Genomic DNA, 10,011 nt, shown 5'->3' with positions numbered 1-10,011 from the left:
CATGGTTATATTGGGTGATTCCCCCAGAATCCCTCAGAAATTCACTCAGATTTGGCATACCTTCAGGATGGAGATTTTGTTCACATTATGGAAAGATAAGAATGTTGTTCTTTTCACTCACAATTTTCTTGATATTAATATTGCTATGTACACTAAAGTGTGCATTTGTAATAATGTAACTATACAAATTCAAGTTATAGCTAACAAAGTGGCCTTGGAGGTGGCTCACCTACAAGAGCTACTGAAACACTTTAGCAATCCAGATTCTTTGGAGAGATAACGCTAAATGTACTTCCTTTTATTTCTTGCACCAAGAAAGAAAGAAATAACTGATTACACAAAACAACAATTGTAAACACTTTCCAAAAATCTCTTTATGATCAGAGCATAAGTGTTCCCCTGTATCCAAGTCCAAAAAGTCCCTTATTACATTGATCTGCAAAATTTTATAGCCAATCTAGAATAACTAACTTTTTGGGTTCGTAACTACCCAAAAAGTTAGAGTTTGGGCTACTTGAAGATGATTCATAACCAACTCTAACCCTTGAAGCTTAACTACGGTTAGAAAAATGAAAACTAGAGTTAATTCTAAAGTTGACCTTTTTACAAATTACATCAATAAAATTCTAAGACAACTTTAGAGCGGAAAACTTCTAACTTTTAATTCTTTGAACTCGTTCCTTGATCTGTAGGTGCTACCAGCAACTGAGTCAAGTTTGCCTTGTACGATCTGAATGATTTTATGACTTGAGAAAAAGTTTTGTTCTTAATGACGATTAAACTTTGCATCTTCATCTTACACAACTCATGTCTCTTTCTAATTTCATCCAATTCTGTGACACAACCTGACAAGTTTTGAGTACAGGAGTTCAATGCTACTGAGAGACTGCTCAATTTCATCATAGCAATAGCATCTGAACTTTGTTTGCTGCCAAGTTTGATGTTGATTTTTGTTTCTATGCATTTCAAGATGGAAGATATGTCTAGATTTTGAGTATGTTCATTAAGAGGAATACCCTCTATGATCATTGGTATTTCTCCTAAGGCCCTCTTTTTCAGTAACTTGCAAGAGTTTAAGAATTGTTCTCCTTCACTCAATTGTTCATTCATACTATCATTCTTCCATCAGATGTTTTCCAGCCATATGTCAATTTTCTCTTCTTCTCCAGTGCTGATTAACTTTAGTGACCAGACTATATTGCTGTCTATGCCTTTAATCTCTACTAAATTGGCATCAATTTCTCTCCAGAATGTTTGTTGTTCCTTGAGAGTTGCTAGTTCTTTTTTAATGCTTTGTTGTATATGATCCACTTTGGTAAATGTACCTTGAACATCTTGAAATAAGCTTGATGCCTATTCTTTCATACTTTGTACCCATGCTTTCACCATTTTACCATATGTTTGGCATTCTCCTATGTTTTGAATGGTTCCTTCATCAAACATCTTCTTTGGATCTTCTATACTTTCTATGGATGAACTAGGATCTGGAAAGGAGTCACCAATCATCGATTTGATGCATGAAGAAAGAGGTCGGACTTGACACTTGAGTTGATTCTTAACTTGCTTATCTCTCCTTGATTGTTCTATTAGGACAGCAGCTGACACTTGAAAATTGTGTTCTTTCCCTTCACGAGTAGTCCAACCTAGATCCACTTTAGTGATGCTAAAATCAGATTCATTTGTCTCATTTATATCCTTCTCTGTGACTGGTTGTGCAATTTCAATAAATAAATTACCTGAAGTAGGGTTCACTCTTAGTCTCGAATCTATTTTAGTCTTCTTTATCTTTGTACTTTTGTACATCAAGTCAGCTACAACATCTAGTTTGGGTGCCTCTAACTGAATCATCCTTTTCTTCTTTCTCTCTAAACTTTGTTGTAACCAAGATGTTGAAATACTAGTGGGTGAGCTGATTACTGAAGGAACCTATAAGGCTGTAGATGATAAGTTCAAGTTATGCACATTTTCTACATCTGGCTCCTCTTGGATTTCTTCTATGCTCTCAGGAGACAATGAGCATGAAGGAGATGCTATGGATTGAATCATCTCATCTACAAATGAGGGTAAAGCATTCATCTCAGGAGCTTCATGGATCATTTGTTGAATCGGCTTTAAGGTCTTCTCCTTGGGTTTTGATCTCTTCTTCCTAGTGATTACATTGAGTTCACATGCTAAAACTAGGTTAACTCATTTAGCTGGATCTTCACCATCATCTCCCCCTTGTGTGCTATGCAAAGAGCCCGAGGATGTAGGAATAGCAGACAGAATGGCTGAAACTGATGTTCCTTCTTGAGAAGTATTATTATTATTTACACTACTTCTTCCTATTGACTTAGTGGTAGTAGTGGCTTCTTTGACTATATTCTTTAACCAAGTCTTAGTTTGTTGAATCACAAAGAAAGTCCTTTCCTTGAGGTCTTTTAGTTTTGGCAGCGACCAATTGATATATGGCAATTCTAGTAATTGTATTCGCTCAAAGAAGTAAGGATCAATCAAGTCCGACCTGTTCTCTGTTACGCCTGTCACATCCCATCCCATTTTGTAATCAATGATTTGTTGTATTATAAATCTCATCTAGTCTCTTTTTCTAACTTCAAAATCATTCTCACAATTTGCCCAAAAATCTTCCAATGTGGGAGAATGAAGATAGCCAGGTCCAAATGCCAAGTTATTTTTAACATACCCGCTACAATCAAATGGAAAGTGACTGTAGAAAGAGTGTAGAGTTATGTTCACCATGGATCTCTCAATATTTTGGGCATCCGAAGAAGACAAACAACTGTAATGTCCGATGTCGATTGGGAAAGGGATTGATCTTTTATTCCTGCACTTTTTGTTTACTTGACCAATTTGCGTGCAGACTTCTGAAAGTATCAACCTATCATGTACAAAGCGAGGCAACATGAGAGGGAAATCTTGAAAACCATCGATGCGGATGTAAGTGAATTGAGGATATTGTATGAAAAGGCTACCATAAGTACTAATGAGACTAGCTGCTTCAGGAGAAATTCGAAGTCCTATGTCTCCTTGTAGTTCCTTGGCAGTGAGCATAGAAAAAGCATCATTCACCCTGCGGAAGTGTGCATTTCTTTGTTTCAATTGCAACTGGGGGTAATAGTTATAAATTTGAGTAGTTAAGCTATACTCCCCATAAGGATTTAGACCGGGCCATGACTTCATACTTGCAATTGCGTACATTAGATATGAGGACATGTAAAATCCTTGATTTGCATTAAATCCTATCTGCTGGTAATGGAGAGCATCGCTAATCATTTCTCCCCAGTCTATAAATTGTTTCCCAGTGGTGATGGTATTAATATACAAAAACATCCAATTATGAAAATCTTCAGCTGCCTGATTTCCCACCACTCTATTGAGAAGAACTATCATATCAGAAATGTCTTCATTGAAGATATTCCTACATAACATTCTTGGCAACTGCGATTGTCCTCGCCTAGGTTGATTGAGCCAACTTTTAGCAATAAAATTGAGGCATGTTTTCTTATTCTGATGGAAATAACCTTGGGCACCTTCTTTAGAAATTTCTATAAACTCTTCTCTTACTGGCAATCTGAAAGTGATGGATATAGATATTGGGTCCAACCTTGCTACGACATTACCTCCTGTAGTCTTGATGTCCCTCGAAATCTGATCATATGCCTTGATACATTCTAAAACCAATTCCACACATTGAACTATGAGCGGATGCCCTCCTGCATGGGCCAGACCACTTTCCAGCGTTCGACGTGCCAGGGGTGATTTATCTTCTTTGCTCATCATCTTCCAGAAGTCTGCGATTTTTAAATGCCCCATCTTTGTGTCAGATATTTCGGGGAGCGTGCTTTTTAGTATCAGAGGAGGTTCCTTACCCTAAAAATTATACCTCATATTGTCACTTGTCAACTGTCAAGGGCTGTCTTGGCAGTAGCGCGGAGTTAATAGCCACTTTTCTTTATTCAAATTTGATGTTAAATCTTCTTCAATTATAAATTTCACCAAAATCTTTACTTCGCTTTGAAGAATCCAGCTCTCATGTGGGATAGAAGCATTTCATCCAACAATTCACCTCTTTGAGAGCTTGCTTTGTGATTGTTCTATGCATTCTTGTGCGGTAGTTTAGAAGTTCTTTATTGGCATTCGAGGTTGCTCATTTTGTCAAACGAATAGTGGACACGTTTAAAAAAAATATGTGCTTCTTCTTGATGGCGGGATTGCCTTCTTTTCCTCGATCTTCAAATTACCTTCAAATATCAATGGTCACGTGCTTGTCTATGTCCATGCACCTTTGCCCTTATGTCTTTTCATACGCTGCGCTTATTCTAATCAATTGATGATATTTCAGTTGAACCACATAAGCACACTAGCTTTGAATGTATTCACTCCATTGCTTTGCCAACTGTTCGAACTCATTAGTGACACGAGATTCTTTCTATGGATACCACAGGAGAGAAAAGCCAGGGGTTACCCGAGTGCTAGAGGTGAAGAATTCTGTCAAACGTCTCAGTTAAACTCTGAAGCGTATTCCATCAAACAAGTCACACCTAGTGCTTTGTATTCCCATACGTGATTCTAAACTCAGTGTTCAAATGCATTGTGAGTTTTTCAACTCCAAACACCAGCGCTAATGCAGCTTGGGAGTATAACAATGCCATGCTAGGCTGTGACAGGTTCAGAATACCATTGTTTTGACATTATCGGGTGCCTTGGAGCGTCTTCCTATGATTTTTGTTTAACAATGCTCATGCTTTGTTGGGGGCGGCTTATTCTTGATCTACACATTCATTTTCGTGCACAGTCTTCCCACGTTTAATGCTACTCACGACACCACAGCTTGGAAATAATGCATTTTGTCAAATAGTTCCCGTGCCTTGCTTATGGTCGCTTCAATCATCACCTTCTACGTTTGCCTCACTTCTTTCTAAATGCTTGATATCAGCCTGAGGACGTTTCAAGACGTGGCACATCACACCTCAAGTTTTTCGTCTCAACTTCATGCATTTTGATCCTATTTTTCTAATGTCACAACTGTGTTCTTGTCACATCCAAGCTTTCAATCAAACCTGTTCACGTATCATCATTATGAAGACCATGTTGTATCTCTCTGGCAAGGGCACCAACAAGATGTCAATGTTAGTTTTAAAATCTGCACACAACCTCTGGCAACTCACGAGACGACTTTGATGTGCATTATTTTCTATCATTCAAGAAGCCATGACCTTCCATTGCTAATGAATATCAATAATTTGACTCCATTGAAGATTGCATCCTCATCCTCTTTGCACAAACATTATAACTGCCATTTTATTTTCCAAGAAATACAGGAGTTGGGTTCTTGCAATTTCAGGGTTTCTTCAAACTGGCTTCCAATGAAACAACATACCTAAATTATTCCAACTTCTATGAACTTCATCTCTAGCCGAAATTTACCTTCAAGTTGAAGTTTAGGTTAGGAGGTTTGGGTTAGAATTAGGTTAAAAAGTTGAAGTACGGGGAGAGAGAGTATGGCGAGTACGTGGAGAGAGACAAAGTGAAATTCAAACTTAAAACCTTAACCCGAACTTCCTCTAAAGGTTTAGTACATGGAGAGAGAAAAATGGGAGGAGAGAGAGTGGAAACTCAAACTTAAAACCTTAACCCATACTTCTCTCTAAAGTTATAGTACGTGGAGAGAGAAAAGTATGGGAAGAGAGGAAGTTCAAATTTTCTTGAGTATTTTTTCTTTTCAATTAATTAATGTAATTACACTCTCTGTAAAATGTTGGGAAAACAAGTTGCAAGGAGCTCCAGAACCTGTCTAAGAAACAAGGGGGAGAATATTGTAGGAGTGCTTTTACCACCCTACCACGAAGCTGTTAAGCTTCCCCGAAATCCTTCCTGACATGAAAGATACCTAGCCCGACAACGAGAGAGTCTAATCATGTAAAACTTAGAAGAGTAATGGAATTGTGCTACACAAATAATGTAGGAACATTCATCGGTCAACAAGATAACAAAGCAACATTTTCTTTGTTATCACTTTAGCATTTCGGTCCCATCTCCATCATTTATAAAGAAAATAAAACATAAAATGGTTTATTCAACCTTGAATTGAACCATATACTCATCAACATACAAGGATTACCAACAATTCTCTATTGACATATGTTATAAATATGCTTAGATTAAGTTAGTCACATAGCTAACAATGGACTCTTTTGTGTCATTAATATGCCTAGCATGTTATTCCCAAAAAAAATGGACAAGATTGGATTGCTGATATCCACAATTATATCAAGTAAATCACATTTGCATTATGGTGTTGTAACTAGCATTTAGGAATCTTTGTTAAGCAAGAACAGGTCCACAAATCCACCAAGAAATTCTATATAAATTTTAGGCTATCTACCACTAATTTAAAATCAACATCAAGCAGAATGCAAAAGCTATCCAGTGTTGAGGCTCATAGATCCACAGAGAAATTTAATACAGAACTTGTGCTCATCTACACTATGAAAATATTATTATCAATGCACAAAGTGCCACAGAGATTAACTTGGGCAGCCAGACCTCAACATTGGATTTAAAGTAACAAAGCCTAATGAGGAAATTCATGCAACATGTGGATGATTAACAATGTGCTTTACAAAAGGACCAAAGAAAATGTTTGACTAACCTTTTCTAGCAGTCGGTAGCAATGAAAGACTAAAAGTCTTCACCTACTGAAGCATCTCATCTCTGAGAAACTCACAATACACAATTTTACAATACACAATTTAGAGAGACAAAATGAGACTGCTGAGGTTGAAAGATACGCTTAAACCAAAGTTCCATTTCCTCTTAATAACAAAGAAGACAAAAACATATTTAAAACTCCTAAATCATTATGAGCTTTCATCCATAAAATAGCATTATTCCAAGGTAAAAACAATATAAACACACCACACAAGAAGAAAACTAAAGAACAGAGCTTAGTTTGCAATCTCTATAGTCATAAAGGTGTAGACTATCCCATACAATGTTTCTGACGAAATTGGCACAACTTAAGGAAAGTTACACCTATTGAGACTTGATCTAAGGAAACCAATTTAATGGTTCAACTCAAAACAAAACTTAGACAAAACCTATGCAAAGCAGTGCAATAAAAGACCTAACACTAAAGTTCTACAAACTTGCAAACAAGAAAGGTGTAGAATCAGTAGAGAGAGAGCTTCTTCAGGTCCAGTTATGTTGACTTGTAAATGGACTTTCCTTTTTATTGTTCCAATTGGCAGTATTTATATCACAATCTTTATAGTATTATAGAAAAAGATATTCACTGAGTTGCAGTAGTAATGTATGGATTCAGACAATGCATGTGAGTAAATGAAAGACACCAACGTTATATGTATTTCAACCCAATGCTCATGCAACTCACAATAAATTTCCCAAAAAGTAGTGAGAGATCACACATTAAAGAACTTGGGATCTACAGGTATGGTTCATGTAGTTGGTATATAATCTTGATTTGGATGCTTCCCTAAAGAGTCAAGAATTTACAAGTATAGCCTCCCTCATAAGAATTTGGGCACTCCAAAAGTATGCGAAGGCATAATCAGACAAGTTTTTATTTTTTTATTTTTATCTAAATACAAATCCTAACCGTGGAACTACTGTGATATGTTTTCAACCATGGTACGATACCTTATGCCAAGGGTTCCTAATGATGGTTAAAATAGATATTCTACAGAGCAATTTATACGGATGAAACAATGCTTGACAAGCAGTCCATTTCAAATTCAATAATGCTTATGCCAGTAATCAAAGACCATATCTAGTATACCTAATATAATCTTTTTCACTTAATCACACTTAAAGAATTCGGATTAGTAAATAGTGTGAATACAGGAAAACCTAGTAAATAACACTATTCCTTTCTTGAATGTCATTTTCTCCTCTAGCTCCTTCCTGTGCTCGAGTTCCCTTCAACACTAAGTGAGCAAAGTTCAAAATCAATGTAAACTTCTCTAGCTGCAAGAATGGTGATTGTCTCAAAGACCTCTTGAGATAAATCCATTGCACTACCATGACATCCATCACCACGATGATCAACAATCTTGATGACAATCGTTCCATTTTGCAGTTAATGGGAGTGGAACCTTGTGTTCCACTAGTCATTGTTCCCATGCATCTCACCAAAAAAGAATTTCTTACCCAAGCACCTTCGTTATCCCAGATTAAATTGCTGCTGTCGTAATCCTTTTTCCGTTGGAGCGGTTGTAAGATTCTTTTCTTAGTTATGTAACCAAGAAATTTGTAAGCACAAATTTTACTATTTTTTTTTTTTTTCTACCATATTGTGATTCTATCGAATGCGAAATCTCTTTTAAATTACAAAGGATTTTGCCATCATTGTCGTTGAATTCATTGCATAATAAATAGTGAGCTCGGTAAATAATATTAATCACACAATTTTAGGGTAATGTGTTTTAAGATACAAAGTATACCGTCATTTGCTGATAAATTCAGCATATGTCAAATTTTAATGAATTATGCAAATAAAATTAGAACCCAAGCAATTTAGTCAAGCAATGTTTGGACAAATCTGTTTTGACATACAGAGAATTCTACTGTAACCACATTTCTTGGTATTGAGTTCATTGCATGCTAGATTTGAAATAACAATTTAAATAAAATGAACACAGATTTGTCCAAGTGAGGGATATTTATAGCCACACAATACGATGCGCCACCAAAAATACTAATATTTAATGTAAATAGAATATATTTTCATTCGATTCTGACAAAGAACAGATTCTTGGAATTAAGCAGAGGCAGCTAATAGCGTATGTTGTTTGATATTCCTAATCATAGTTGCAGGCATCATTACTTTTTACAGTTCACACACTATATTTATGATGATTTTGATTTTAATTGTATATCAATTAAAAATATCAATTAAAATTCTATACTGTCAAAACAAAAAATTATGCTATATCAATCTTAAACATGATACAAACGTAGTTGACGGTGGATTCCAAAATCACAAAGGAAAATATTATCATTTGTATAATTAGACTGCAGTTGGTGCAGTTTTAAGATGCCTTGTCAAATATTTGCCCGACATCGTGGAGCTGTAGAGAGTCTTTTCAGAGCAAATGATTCCAGTCGAGAATTAAAATATCAAATCTGCGACTCGAATCGAATCGAATGGAGGCGTAAATATTAGCACAAAAAAAAGATTATGCATGACATGTGGAATTTGAGGGTTTCCTAGGTTATGCATGATAGTAGACCTCAATGGACCTGGTCGTCGTATCGTACAATTTACGACTATTTTAAAACTCAAAACTGTTCAACATTTCATGGAGAATAGCCTTTTAACATGTCTCTATAATTGTATACACAGGAAATTTGATGTAGCTTGACACTTTTCTTCGAAAGTGATTGCTGCCACTCCAATCGCTCCAATTTATGAATTGATTGGCGTAACAATTGGAAATGAGCTACTGATTTAGATCTAGATTTAGCTGCATGTAATAATAACGAATTCATTATATTGAATCAACAAAGTTTAACTATTTTAACTCGTTGAATCAAATAAAATAAAATTAGCATTACCCAATGAGATATAAAAGCTGGCCCTTTGTCGATTCCTCCCCCTCATGGGATCTCTGAAAAACCAGCTACTCTTCTTCTAAAATTATATCACATTAATAGACAAAAGTTAATCTTGAAAACCCAAATCAAAGTGAACCATAAAAACCTCGATAATTTTTGTTTGGTGGAAAACATATTCTTACCTTTTGTTCATCTGCAATTAGAGACTGTGTTGGTTTCTTCTTTTCAAAAATAGTATCCTGTTAATAAACAACATAATATCTTGAAAACCAAAATCAAAGAGAAAAAATCATAAGAAAAAATGGTAAATCATTTTTTTTGGGCAAATACGGATTCTGACCTTAGGCTCATCTGTAATTTGAGACTTTGTTGGGTTCTTTACCAAATTCTGCCGCGCCGCCATGTATTCTTTAGCTAATTTGATAGGAAGAGGGG

This window comes from Cupressus sempervirens, chromosome 1 (genome assembly GCF_028749045.1).
Source record: "Cupressus sempervirens isolate cs-2001-9-10 chromosome 1, ASM2874904v1, whole genome shotgun sequence".
NCBI lineage: Eukaryota > Viridiplantae > Streptophyta > Pinopsida > Cupressales > Cupressaceae > Cupressus > Cupressus sempervirens.
Note: the sequence above shows the minus strand (reverse complement) of the source record.